Here is a 15,265-nt window from a genome sequence, read left to right on the forward strand (position 1 = left end):
ATAAGTGTGAAGTGCTTCCTCAGAGTTATATTAATTTGTATTTCTCTAATCAATAATGCGTTAGGCCTTCTTTGATTTAATTGTAGATAGCTTTGATTTCATTCTGAAAACTGGCAACTTTCCAATTTGGGAATAGTTCTTGTTTTCATTATGATTCTTTCCCTATGCATTTGAGAAAAGAGATCTTTATCAAAGAAATTTGCTATAAACATTTTTAATGTTACTTTATTATCTATAGTACTTTTTTAAAAATCAAAATATAGTTTTCCTGATTATCTCTTTTTAGAAGGTCTACTTTTGCTTTTGCTTTGTTTAAGATCATGATTGCTATTCCTCTCTTTTTCTTAACTTCAGCTGAGGCTTAATAGAGTCTGATCCATCCCCTTATTTCCCTACCCAAGAACAGCTCCTGCTTCTCAACAACTCTGTGGGTGTGTGTTTCTTTTTTCAAGTATATCTCTTGTAAACCACATAATGTTGGAGTCTAATTTCTAATGCTCTCTGCTTCCATTTTATGAGAGAATATATCCCATTCATACTCACAGTTATGATTATTAACCATGTATTTCCCTCCATCCTATTTTCTTCTGTTTATCCTTTTCTCTGTCTTGTCTCTCCTCAAAAGTCTGTTTTGATGTGACCCTTGTCTCCCTTAATCATCAGTCTCTCTTTTGAATATCTTCACTCCCTTTTTCTTATTCCCTTCCCCTCCCATTTCTATTTCCAATTGCATATGTTTGTGTACGTATATATATTCTTTCTTCTTTGAATTAGTTCTGATGAGGATGAGGTTCAAACATCACCCACCACTCTTCTAATTTCCTTCTTCTCTGTTTTCTTTGCATACCTTTTAATGTAAAATAATTTCCCCCATTTCACCTCTTTATTCAACATATTTGTTTTTCCCACTGCTTCATTTTTGAGATTATTCCAAGATATTCAACTCACACTCATATCCTTTATATAGACTACTTTTAACTGTCCTAATGATAATGTTCTTAGAAGTTATATGCCCTTTTTGTTGTTTGCTCATTTTCCCAGCCTATTTTTTGACTTCAAATTTTATGTTAAAAGTTGGGTTCTGTTCATATGGAGGTAAGAAGAAATTGTTCCAAGCTTTTTCAGAGCTTGTTCTGAGCATCTGCAACTTTTTGGTACTTGCAAGGTGCTGTAATCTGTGAAGAGTTATGCTCACTGTTTGTTCTCCTGGTCTTGCTCTGGTCTTTATTTAAACTCTTTATTCAAGAAGTGGCCTTACTTCTCTACAGCTGCAAGTACTAGTACTTCTCTTGGCCATGGAATTGCAATCAGGTTCCCTACTTTCTTGGAACTTACCTCAAGTGTTCCTCTCTGTCCTGGATCTGCCATCTACCTGTATAAAAGGAATAGAAGTGATTTTCTCATAATAATCCTCAATCAATAAATGTCATTGATAGGGCTTGATCTCAGAACTTCCTGAATCGAAAGCCAGCTCTCTATACACTGTATAACATTGCTTTTTTATATATAAATAAACCTTAAATATGTATGAAATAAATATTCAAATTACAGGGGAAGACTATTATTCCTATATTAATGAAATCACAGGTCCAGTTCCTATTTTTTAATCTCTTATTCTTTTACTGAAGCCATATGGCTGGAACATGGAACTCCACAATTTTTAAAGAATTAAAACTGATATCGACCCAAAGAATGATGAAAATATCATATTGCTAATATCCAGATGGAGCCCTTTGCCATATTCCTCATAAAACATAAGGCCTAGTCAATATATGTGGCCATACTGAGGTCATTAAGGATCACTGGTGTCCCTGGAGAACCCCCTCTCCTCTGTGCTTCATATAGATTTGCTTTTGGCTTTCCAGAGATTTGCTTTCCAAATATCTTTTGGGATTTGTAAATACTCTGTTGGTTCTCATTGCAACTCAGATGTAATTATTTTAGTGAATGAACATGCTTAATGAATGAAAAGTACTGAATTTAAGCAACTTAATCATGTGTTTTTTGAGGCACTACTCTGAAGTAATAGTACTCTGTAGCAAAAGAAATAGAATATATGATATGGGTTCTGTCTTTCAGGAGCAGAATTATTATGTAGGATCATAGATTTGAAGCTAGAAAGGACTTTAAAAGTCCCTTTAGTATAAACTAAAATCTTTACTTGGTCTGGAAGTTTAAGTTGAATTTTCTGTCACTTTTCTGTATATGATCAGATGCATTGTAAGGTGATAGTACCTGCTATATCCAACCAAATTTGTGTATTGTTCTAATTATCTCAATTCTATTAAATTTGAGATTTTGTGATTCAAGGTAATTCCCATAGAATTGTGATGGAAAGAGCCATTCACATCCAGAGAGAGAACTATGGATATTGAATGTGGATCAAAGAATAGTATTTCCATCTTTGTGGTTGTTGTTGTTTGTTTATTTGGTTTTTCCCTCTTTTGATCTGATTTTTCTTGTGCAGCATGACAAAATATGGAAATATGTTTAGAAGAATTGCACATGTTTAACCTATATCTGATTGCTTTCTGTCTAGGGGAGGTTGGTGGGGAGGAGGAGGGGGGGAGAAATTTGGAACACAATGTTTTGCAAAAGTGAATGTTGAAAACTCTTTGCATGTATTTGAAAAAATAAAAAGCTATACAAATTTTTCTTAGAACTCAAAGATTTGAGGTCATTTTTTGGTATGGCTTCAAGAAGGGATATGCATTTGATTTGAATTGAGAAGCCTTATATTGTAACAAAGTTGGACATTAATATCTCAATAACTAAAGGAGCTTTGTGCCTTGCTGTCCATTGAATTCCACTATTGCAGCTTTATGATTTCTGAATTATTCCATCTGGGAAGCAAGGTTAAGTGATTTGCCCAGGGTCACACAGATAGTAAATATCTGAAGCCAAATTTTCACTCAGGAAGATGAGTTTTCCTGACTCCAGGCCCAGCCCTTCATTTACTGCTACCCTTAGCTACTCAGATATTGAGTGGCTATTAAGGGAGTCAGTGTTGGAATGAATATGTGTTTATGTAGGTTAGTGTAAAATGTTTGCCTCTTTTTAATTTGTTTTTTTGCTATAGGCATAGATTAGCTGATGATGACAGAAGCCAAAAGCCGTTTAAGCTGCAGAAGCTAATTTAATTGGTGATTCCATTGATGGCTAAATATTTGTACCGGATAAGTAGAGATCATCACTTATCCCTCTGGGTGAATTTGGGAGTTTTTAGATAAATGATCCTTGATCGTAATGCCAACACCTGAAAGGTTGAATTTGGAGGGAGCATTCTTCTCCAGAGAAGTCTAATTTTCTCAATTAATTTTCCAGAGAAAGAAATGGAAAATGAACTTTAAAAAGGAAAGGATGCCTTATAAAACATAAACCTCATTTCAATGGTACAGAATGGTGGGTGCTATTGAAAATCAGAGCTAAAGTGATGGAAGATTCAGTTTAATAAGACTAACCAAGAACTTTTCATAATTATAAATGGTATTAGTAATTAATAAGATATTGCTACTTTATGGTGACCTAAAATTTCATTTAATTTCTCTTTTGGTTTTATTTCTTCCCTCCTTGTTTTGTAAGAGTACAGAGACTCATATTAATTTGAAATTCATTTTCTCAAAAAGTTCATTAAAGAAGTGTAATAGTGTTCCTGGCAAGGAATGTAGCTAGCGAGGGAGGATTTTGTTTTGGTTTCTTTCCCAAAGTAGCAAGGAACTAAATATAAAAATTAAAAAAATAGCTCATTCTCCTCCCCCTAGTTGAGAATTATAAAATGGCCAACCTACTGTGAGGCAATGTTCTTGCCAACCTGAGCAATGTAGGTCTGACAGGTCATTAGTTTTGTTTTTGTTTTTTGCCACATTTGTGATTTAGCCTTTGGTTCCTCCCCACCTTTTAGTCGATCATGACAGTATCCTATGCCAAACATCATGCTAATCATTTGAGATAGAAACGTATGCAACATAAACCCGGCCCTTGAAGATCTTACAATCCTATATCTATATCCTGGTGACACAAAAAAAAATAACCAACTACATTGCTTTGGGGTGTTGTCCCTACAATGATATTGGACTAGGAAGGTATGTGACTCCAATCTGTCATCCAAAATGTCAATAGTAATTATGTCCAGATTAAAGTGGTTGTAAACTTGTAAGTCTTTTGTCCCATATACTTTTTGTCCCATATATGTTTTTAGGATAGAATAGTTTCAAGTCTTAGGGCAAAAGAAATAAAGAGGAGAAAATTAGGAAGTGCTTCTGAAGAATTTAGTAAAACATTTCAGGAATTTCTGGAGTAGAAATATTACAGAAGGTCCTGATAGAATGAATATTTTTCAATCTACTCTTTATTTCTCCCAAACTCATACATACCACAGCTTTGTTTCTGTGTCCTGTGTTTTTGGTCTTCATTAAAATTAAATTTTTTCTTAAAGAATTGACCATCTATATAGCCAAGGTTTTTATTTAATGATATTACTCACTAATTATATATATGTATCTCATGTTCTTACTTAGATCAACCAACCATATATGAGTCATGAAAACATGAAAGGTTTTGTTTCCTTTTATAAAGAGAAACCTGGATGTAGAAGAATTAGTTAATTAAGAAGCATTACTTAACAATCTTTTTATATCATGTTACTTACCTGCTCAAGAATATACTGTCCACTGCATCAGATTCCAACTCTTCATCCTGGTCCATGAAGCATTTCTTTAATGGGACCAGTCTGCTTTGAACTCTCTATTCTTTGATGCCTTTTGCTTTTGCCTATAGTTAAGTTAGTGCTTTTTGCTATGTTTCTCTGTCCTCCATTTTTGTAAACTGCTATTTGGCATCTTATCATGGCATGTGCTTTATTCAACACTATATTGTTCACTCATTGTTTTGTGTGTGTCTAATGTCCTCAACTAAATTAATTAGATTTTAAGTGCTATCCATGAGCAGGGACTGTTTTATACTTTATATATTGCCAGTAATGCTTCCCCTAGAAACCTGTCACTTCCTAATTCAGTTACCCTGCATCTACAATGCAGAATTCTAGTAGAATTTCCCTCCCAACTCTTTAGCCACCACTCCATAGTCTCTCTAGCCACTTTATACTTTCCTACTTCCTGCCCCACTCCAAGCTTCTTCCCTTAGGCTCCTGCTCACTTGAAGGGTGACTTTCTCTCTAGGACCATTATTTTAGGAAAAATGCCAGCTGGGTTTTAATTCACTACTGAGTGTCAGACATTTCCTCTATACCTTTGCTCCTATATGGGTACATCTCACCTTTCTGCATCTCCTGTCCTTTTCCAGAATCATGATCAAATCAACTATCACATTTCCAGGAGACCGGGTCTTTGTCTCAGGGTATCAAATTTGGAGAGTATCATGTAGAGACAGCATTTATAGTCCACTAGTGATAAAATTATAGAACTTAGCATATATTTTTTCTTCTGAATCTGAGACTTCATTGGGGTAGGAAATATTCTCTATCGATATAGATCAGAAACTATTCTCCAACTTAAGATATTAAGATTATTGCTTGTGGCTCTGGGAGATTAATTGAATTTCCTAAGATTCCATAATCAGAATGTGACAGGCAGGATCTGAACCTTAGTTATCTTGATTCCAAAGCTGGCTTTCTTTCCATTATACCATCCTCTCTTTTACTAGGATCTCTTTAGCATAAATAATTAATTAAAATAGGAAGCTATTGGATTACAGTCTGGTGTGAGTTCCTTCCTGATTCTACCCATGTTCTACAACAGCCTCCCCAGAAAGTACTGTGCTGATGTCCCAAGTTTTCTTTACTCTTACCCCCATTATATACATACACATACACATACACATACATATATATGTGCCTTTTCACTCTATTCCTCCTCTTCTCCCAACTTGTCTGAGAAGATAATTCAAGTATTTTTGTCCTAGGCATAGTTTATGGCATTTGTCCTGGACACAAAATATTTCTAATTAGGATTTTGTGATTTACAATATGTAAATTAAGCATAATTTACACGAACCTTTTTCATTGAATAGGGTCAAATCTTTAAAATCTTTAAAATAATTCATAAGTATAACTTTAATTGCAGCAGAACAGAAATGCTTCGAAGAACATGGGAAGTTATCACTTGTCTTGATTTTGTGAAAAGTGTCCCATCTTAAATCTAAATGTTACCTAGATGGAATAATGGAAAGAGATAGACTTTCCTGCCTTCCAGGTTGCTTCTGATGACCAGAAATCCCAATATTAATAACAATAGAAGCTGTGGAAAAAACATTGAACTTGGAATAACTGGATTTGAATCCCTAATCTACCTGTTATGTAATCATAAATAAATAACAAATCTTTGAGCCTCAGTTTCCTCATCGCTTAAATTTGTCTAATAATATTTGAACTCTCTCACAATATTTTTGTGATTACCAAATGAATAAAGAATTTTAAAAATCTGAAAGATCCATGCTAATCTCAGCCTTAAAATTGAATTTTTTACCTTTAAATTTACTAGCAAACTTTAGAACATTCAAAGTACTACCAAATGTTGAGTTCAAATGACCAATCTCACCTTATTTTGAGTTTTATGTGAGAGCACATTTAATCCTTCCTTGTGGTAAAAATGTGGTAAAAATTTTACAATGCTGTCCTTCACAAGCAGAAGTGAAATTATTGGTCAGTCATCTTGGCTACCTTTCTTTCCTGTGGTACCCTTTAAATACTGAAAGTTGACTTGAATGTATGCTTGAATTACCTTCTTGTATTTTTCTGATAAAAGAGAATGTTATCCCTTTAATGTGACTGAAATCCTTACTCACACTTTCCTTTTACTGCACATATCTCCCCCGCTGTTAGCAATTTCCTCAGTGAACGTAAGACGTCTTGTTCATAAGTCCCGAAGTGTTTGTTGTGTACATTAAATATTTTTGTCCAGAGTCAGTCACAACTCTGCAACATCCACCTCAGCTCTGATCTTGAATATTAAATCATAGAGAGCTTTTCTTCTTGAATAGCGGTGGGTTGTGTATGTGTGTTTCTTTTCAGAGAGTACTGTTGCTCTTGTGAGTGATAAAAACCCACTCTTAGTGGCTGCTGTCCAGCTGGGTGCTATTCCAGAATCGGATCAAAGCCAACTCTAATTATTTTCAAGCTTTCTTAATAACAGTAAAGTGACATGTGGACCAATGATTGAATATTAATTTCCTCTTAATAACAGGGAGGTCCTGAGTATTTCATTGCTACTGGAAGTAAAGACCATTAAGTCACTGTAATCCATGGAGAGATTCTGGCTGGCATAAAGCTTCTCTGGATGTCAGTTGTGGATGAAAGTGCAGGATGTTTACAACTGTCTATAAAATCTTTTCCTATATTCTTAATAAAGTGTTTATTTCAATAACATGAAAAAGACAACAAAATATAATTTAGGTCTCTCTAATAAGAAATTAATATAGATATAGTGCTTTGGACCCTACTAATAGGGAATGATATAATTCTTTTCTAGGATATTTTGGGAAAGGGGTCCAGGTTTCTTATCTAAATGGCATAGAAAATAACCATTGAGGAAATCCATGTATCCAAAGATCAACATGTTCTGGGGCATCTTAGAAAATTGCCCTTGAGTAGTGAGAGATAAAATGATTGTTCTAATGCCAGTATGTAGTCAGAACTTGAACTCCAAAGGATAATTCTCTTTCTACTAGATTATACTGTCTCTTATTTTTTATGTTTATATTTATGGAATTAATTTAAATTGATAGTGTTTTGGGGAAAGAACTTGTTTACTTTTGTCCATATATGTACTTATAAAAAGTGCTTTTCTTTGTATATTATACTATTGGTTCAAATGTAGGAACACTTTACTTCCAAATTTGAATTCTATAAAGCCCATTTTAGGATATAAGTATGTGTTTTGGCTTATCTTTAGGAAGGTTTATATCTTGGTGGGGGGGGGGGAATCTAATAATACTTTATACAACACTGCAAAGGAAGTTGTTGCCTTATTTAATAGAAGACTGTTTTTAGTCCCTTATATGTTTTATTCCATTTCACATGGAAACAAAAATGTTAATAATGAATTATCTTTATTTATTCATTAAAGCAAATGTTTTAAGGGCCATTAGCAATGAGAAGGAGGCAAATTTGCTCTCAGTTCCAGGCAAAGTTGTTTATCAAGTAGAACTAATAATGAAAATAGATGATTAGCATAGTGCCCAGCACATAATGGGAGCTTAATAAATGTTGGTTGATTGCTTCACAAAGCAATGGATTCTCTTTCACTAGAGAGCTTCAGATGGAGGTTAGATGATCAGTTTTGGAGGATGCTGTCAAAGGAACCCCTGCTTAGATATCAGTGGATTAAATGACTTCTAAGATCCGTTCTAGTCTTGAGGTTTTTTTTTAATTTTTGATTATGCATCACATTATGCTTGGTTATTCAAGTATGTACTTAGAAGTGACAAAACAGCATGTCCTTCAAAACTTGATTCAAAATTCAATCTTTCTTCTTCTCCATCCAAATTAGTTTTTTTATACATAAATCCTTTAGAAGACACAATTGGTTAAAAAAAAAAAAAGAATGGAAATTACTACGACCTTTACTTTTATCATTTTCTTTTTAAGTGACAATCTAGTGATATAGCTACTTCTCTCTCCAGTCTACTTTCATGTTCTATAATTATGCAAATCAAGATCGTATATAAAGCAAAAGAAAATCATTTCATTTCTTATGGCAGCTGTCAATGTTCTCTGCTGTTCTCCTTTCTGTCCTAAGGGGATGAATTCTGTATGTAGAGAACATTCTGTGAGCTGATAGTGGTACATTTTGGATCAGTTCTAGGGCTAGATACCACTATGATATTCTGTTTGATTTATTCCATGGAAAATTCAGATTCTTCAGATCAAATAGACTTGGGGGAATCAACTAGTGCTTCCACTTAGGCACAATTTGGCTGCTGACCATAACTGCCAAATTACAAATGTTCTTGTGGAAAATGGCAAGATCAAAGAAAGTAGAAAGCCAAATGGGAATAGGTGTTCCTATACTATTTTCAGCAGACTTTCTTCCAGGAAGTTACTCAAGTTTACTGATCAGCAGTTTGGATATCCAATGAATTTTGTATTGAGAACATTATTCAGGTATCAACTCTCCAAAAGATTATGTATACTGCAGAATGTATACTTAAAGAAAAAAGTAATTCCTTTACATAATAATAACCTTGCAGAAAAAACCAAAAACATGCATTTTAAAATTAACATAAAAATCTTAAAAGTTCATAAACTCTTTGCTTTTTTTTTTTAACTTTAATTGTATAATTTTTCTTATGGAAAAAATTGACCATTAGTTATATTATGGCCTACACATGGGAAAATATCCGTTTATAGAGATTTTGTTAAATAGGCTTTGCCAAAGTTTAAGCAATCATTTGAGGGGATTCAAAACTATTAATACTAATTAATACTATTAAATGAAATGAATTAGAATATAATGAAATCAACAAATTGAAACTTTCAGGGAAACTAATTCATATGCCTTTTGGACTCATCAAAACAGGGAAGTTTCTCAAAATCTAAGACACCTTCTGTTGGGTTTATGTTTTTGTTTATTCTTTTTATTCAGTGGTAACATGACATCTGCTTTGTTTTCAAAGTAGTTGACACTTCAGTTTATTTTAAGTGGTGCTAAGTGCTTTTAAAAAAAAACAAATGAATATTTGTCTTAGAAATAGTAGTAAGTTTTCCTCCTTTATTTTTATTTCATCACCTTCCAAATCCTTCAGAATCCTGAAATGTTCTTATCTTTCTCCCACAAAAATCTTTTCTTCTTCACTTTCTTCTATGCTTATATACATATTTAAAACTCTTTTATTTTAGAATAAAAGCCTTCCCATAACCCAGTTATTTTCACAAGCCACAATCCTATTCATCTATTTCCTTTTGCTGCCCACTTTCTTTAAAAAACAGTCCATACTCATTGCCTCCATTCCTGTATCAAGTCACTCTTTATCCTTGACAATGTGGCTTTTACCTCATTGTTTTGCTTACATTGTTCAATTGAAGATCACCTAAGCTTTTTCTTAGTACCTTTTTATAAACTCTTGACAGCATTTGATATTGTTGACCATGGCTATCTTGTTTTTCAGAGTTCACCCACTAATTTGGTTCTGCTCTTACCTCACTGGCCAGCCCTTTTGTTTCCTTTGACATTTTCTCTTCCAATATCCACTCCTTAAATATAGGGATTCCCTAAGATTTTGTTCTTAGAATTCCCCTCTCTTTAGATTTTCATTCAATTCCTCACCCCAATCCCATTAAAAGTTCCTCAAAGGAAGGGACTATGCTAGTGTTCAGCTATAATATTTAAAGAATCTGCAATTTCATTAATTCCTGTGTTCCTTCTACTTCTGCAAATGATGAGAATTCAATTTCTTTTCTTTTTGGAGGAGCTGGGGAGGCCATTGGGGTTAAGTGATTTGCCCAAAATCACACAACTTAAGTATCAAGTCTTCCTGACGTTGGGGCCAGTTTATCCACTGTGTAATCTAACTGCTCTGCCTTCAATTTTATAAGTTTTTATAAGAATTTATATAGTTGAAAAAGATTCATTACCTGGTAGCCAACCTCACTAAATTTAGGTATTGAAACTAGTTTAGGTTGATTCTTAGATGACAGAAATGCAGTTGATTGTTCCCTATGCAAGTCCTTTCCAGCTCAAAGGACTATTTAGAGTTTGTGTTTCCTTTGTATAATTTTTGAAGACTCAGGTTAGATCTATACTTTGACAGGCTTCAGAGAAAGATGTTAGAGAAGGAAATATTACAGTAGTATAATGTATATACCTTTCAATCATTTGTGTTTTCTAATCATATACATATGTGTATATCTGTACATGTGTGTATGCATATATGTATTTTACATATATTTGTATATGTATACATACATAACAAAACATGACAAAAACTCATAGTAGATTATAGTTCTTTGAAACATTAGTCCCCATGTTGGAGGGGATGTGGGAAAACAGGGACACTGATACATTGTTGGTGGAACTGTGAACACATCCAGCCTTTCTGGAGAGCAATTTGGAACTATGCTCAAAAAGTTATCAAGCTGTGCATACTCTTTGATCCAGCAGTGTTTCTACTGGGCTTATACCCCAAAGAGATACTAAAGAAAGGAAAGGGACCTGTATGTGCCAAAATGTTTGTGGCAGCCCTGTTTGTAGTGGCTAGAAGCTGGAAAATGAAAGGATGTCCATCAATTGGAGAATGGTTGAGTAAATTGTGGTATATGAACGTTATGGAATATTATTGTTCTGTAAGGAACGACCAGCAGGATGAATACAGAGAGGACTGGCGAGACTTACATGAACTGATGCTGAGTGAAATGAGCAGAACCAGGAGATCATTATATACCTCAACAATGATACTGTTTGAGGATGTATTCTGATGGAAGTGGACCTCTTTGATAAAGAGAGCCTTAATTGATCAAAGATGGACAGAAGCAGCTACACCCAGAGAAAGAACACTGGAAATGAATATAAACTGCTTGCATTTATGTTTTTCCTCCCGGGTTATTTATACCTTCTGAATTCAATTCTCCCTGTGCAACAAGAAAACTGTTCAGTTCTGCACACATATATTGTATCTAGGATATACTGCAACCCATTCAACATGTAAAGGACTCTTGCCATCTGGGGGAAGGGGTGGAGGGAAGGAGGGGAAAAATCGGAACAGAAATGAATGCAAGGGATAATGCTGTAAAAAATTACCCTGGCATGCGTTCTATCAATAAAAAATTATTAAAAAAAAAGAAACATTAGTCCCCCTTGGACTTTTTCTTTTAAATACACTCTTATTTATTTCATTAAGCATTTCCAATTACAAGGAAAAAATTTGAATTATCATTTAAAAAATTTAGTTCCAATTTCCCTCTCCCCTTTTTGAGAAGTCCAGTAATTTCATGTTAATTATATATGTTGATATGATTATATATAGAAAACATATTTTCTTATTAACCATGTTGTAAAAGAAAATACAGCCAAAAAGAATTAAGAAAAATAGTGTGCTTTATTTTAAAGTATGCTTCCATCTGCATTTAGAGTTCATCAGTTCTCTATCTGGAGATGGACAGCATTTTTCACGATGAGTTCATTGGATTTGTATTGGTTCTTTGTCTTGATTGGAGTTTCTCAGGTTTTCACAGTTGATCATCCTCAGAATTCTTTCTGGGCTTTTGTCCAATTCACATTTTTTCCTTGAAGCTTGGCTTGTAGCTCTTGTTTTCTAAATTTGTATCTTGAACTTCCCTGTCATCATAGTAACTTTTTACAGTTAGTTTCTTTTTTGTTACTGTTTGTTAATTTTTTTACCCTATTTCTTAATTTTGAACTTTACATTAAAATTGAGTTTTGTTCCTTGCATGAGGATAGGAGTAGGAGGAGATACTATCTCTAACATCAGGGTTGTTGTTGTTGTTGTTGTTTTTTTTTTTTTTTTAACATTGCTATTTTCAGATCAAGTTTGGGGGAAGGGACTGTTGGAAGTTTTTGGTTCAAAGTTCTATGATCAAGGGAGAACAATCTGTCTGCTCTCTTGTTCTTATTAGTTAAGAACCCCTAATCCTTTACTGCTGCAATTGATAATGCTGCCCAGGACTACTACTCCTTTGGAACCAAAAGTGATAGTGTTTTTTAGAATCCCTGGTCCCTTGAAACCAGAAATGATATTGATCCTCAGGGGCCTTGTTCCCTCTTGACTGAAAGTACTCCTCCCAATCTTTAAACTGTGATCTTAAAGTGAATATAGACAATGAAGGCTATACACAGTTTTTCTTCAGGGTACTTGCTCACTCACAAATGAAAGTACTCTTCTCTGCCTTTGAACCAACCCCCAGAGGTGGGTACCAACAGTGGAGTTGCTAAACCACATCTTGGAAATTTTGGATTCTTTTCAAGATAGTTACCAGAAGTACCAAAATAATTTCATTCTTTCCCTATAAAATGATCTAATAACAAGAACCCTAATAATTTATTCAAATGAATATATAAATCAGATTATTTTTTGTTTCAATAAGATTTCTTATAATGGAAATATTTATCACTGGAGAGGAGCCATTTACAATTATCTTAAAGTTGGATGGAAAGAATTTTTGAGGTGAGTCAATAAGTCATGTCTGTGTTTCATAATATATGTTTGATCCAAGAAGGAACAAAGTAAATTTTCTCATTGTTTTTGTTGGTCAGATATTTAAGTCATATTCAAAAGAAAGTATTAGAAAAAGCTTTCAACAGAATTATTAAAAGCTTAGTTAGAGAAAACACTTGAGAGTCTCCTTTAGAGACCAATTGTTCTATGGCAAAAGAAAAATAAATGACCTAAGAAACCTGACTCCTTTAATTTTTCTGCCACAGAGAACGATGAAATTTATTTGGCTTGATATTTGCAATATATTTCTTGAAGGTAAATTTTCAGTATATTGCACACAGATGATTACTATTGCTATAATATTCATACTATTACTAATAAAATAAGTTTTATTAGTAATAAAAACATACTACTAATCAGAACAATGGCCTAATGTTCTACTCATGATGTCAGAAAAATCATACCTTTCTGTTTTTACCCAAGAAAAATTAATGTCCTTTATACTTTAAAAGAATTAGCTGGCTGTGTTGGTTCATATAGTTATTTGTATTTGGAAGGTAATTTAGACTCCAGGAGTAAATTAGCTATTAGGAACAACATAGACACTTTAACTAATTTCCCAAATAAATGCACTGGCTCCTTTACTTAATCTTGCTTGAGCTGATAGAACAGAGGAGAAACTATTCAATTTTCACTTCCTTTGACCTATAAGAGCAATGAAAAGTTTTGTAAGGATTTCAAAAAGAGAACATCATTTTGATTAACACTTAGACTTGGTCCTAGAAACATTAATTAAAATCCGTATTTTCCTTTTATTATTAAAATGAATAATAAAAGATAATTATAAATGTCATAGTCTTATTAGAATATGCCTGAAATTTCAGAAACTAATAAGTTTGGATTATTTCTTATTTAATTAAAATATGTTAAATATTTGTAATTTAGATCTTGGTGTATTTAATAGAGCAGCAATTCTAAGAAAAGAAACAATTTACATAATCTAAATCTAATGAAGCAACAAATTGGAAAAGGAACATTTCTTTAAGATGACTAAAAATCAGTTAGCAAAAAATGGTTTATTAATTTTTCCCTGTACAATTTGTAAATGATGTTTATATATTTCAATTGTATGTTTTAACTTAAATGTTATAAAGGAATGAGTCTCATTGATCTATGCCTTCAATTATGAGCATAATCCCAAATTTAACATAGTTTTTCCTCCTGAATATATTGAAACTTCATTTTTCAGCTGAAAATTGAAATTTAAAAGAATTGAGATCATTATTTTTATAAAATTTCTAGGGAGCCACACAAGCTTTCAATAAAAAGAGATTTATGCAAAGTTAGAAACCAACAGTATGTTCTAAGAACCAGGGCAAATGAAGTAAGTTTAAATTTTCACTGTGAGAAAAATGAAGATTTTTTTCCTAGCTTTTTCAGGACTTCTCCTAGTCCCCATTATGATTCATTCAAACAACATTTATTCATTGAGAGCCTGTTATGTTTATTATCCTATGCTGGGGCCTGTATAATTAACACATAAATACATTTATAACCCTAAAGAAAATGCTAGCTTTAAAGAAAATGCTAACTTCTTAAACTTGGCTTAGCAATCTTAAATGGTATTGCCAGAAATTTAAAAAAAAAAAAAAAACTAGTTTGGTTTTCATTCATGCTATTCAAAACAATCTTATATTTTATTAGAATACATCTGTGCCTTAGTATGTACAATATCTTGAAGAGAAATTGGTTTGGGAGAGGGATATATGTGATTTGACTTGACATCATTATTCCAAACAGCTTTTATACTGAGTTGTATAACCCTGGAACTCATAGATTAGTTTTGTTGTTATATTTATTAGCAGAAGTCTTTACTCAGATTGTTTTTGCATAATTTGTCTTTTATTCATGAACATGGATTGAAAGGAAAAGTACTGTCTAATTATGGGTTCTGATTAGTTGTATCCCATCTAATTTAGATTTCATTGCATTTCTTTTATTTTTTTTTTACTTTAGGCTTCTCACGATGGTTTGTTTAGAACAGTCTTTCTTCCCAGGTGCCTTGAATTTCTTCCCTTTTGCTTCAAAGCTCCCTGTAAATCCTCCCCCTAACTTTTAAAAAATTTTCTATATTCCTTTT

The 15,265-nt window shown here is 33.2% G+C and overlaps 1 protein-coding gene across 9 annotated transcripts in view; it reads left to right on the forward strand.

Moving 5' to 3' along the window:
- The window catches only part of NRCAM (neuronal cell adhesion molecule), a 323,133-nt gene that overhangs the window by 73,882 nt on the left and 233,986 nt on the right, over positions 1 to 15,265 (forward strand). The window lies entirely within an intron of this gene.

Source organism: Antechinus flavipes, chromosome 5 (assembly GCF_016432865.1).
Source record: "Antechinus flavipes isolate AdamAnt ecotype Samford, QLD, Australia chromosome 5, AdamAnt_v2, whole genome shotgun sequence".
NCBI lineage: Eukaryota > Metazoa > Chordata > Mammalia > Dasyuromorphia > Dasyuridae > Antechinus > Antechinus flavipes.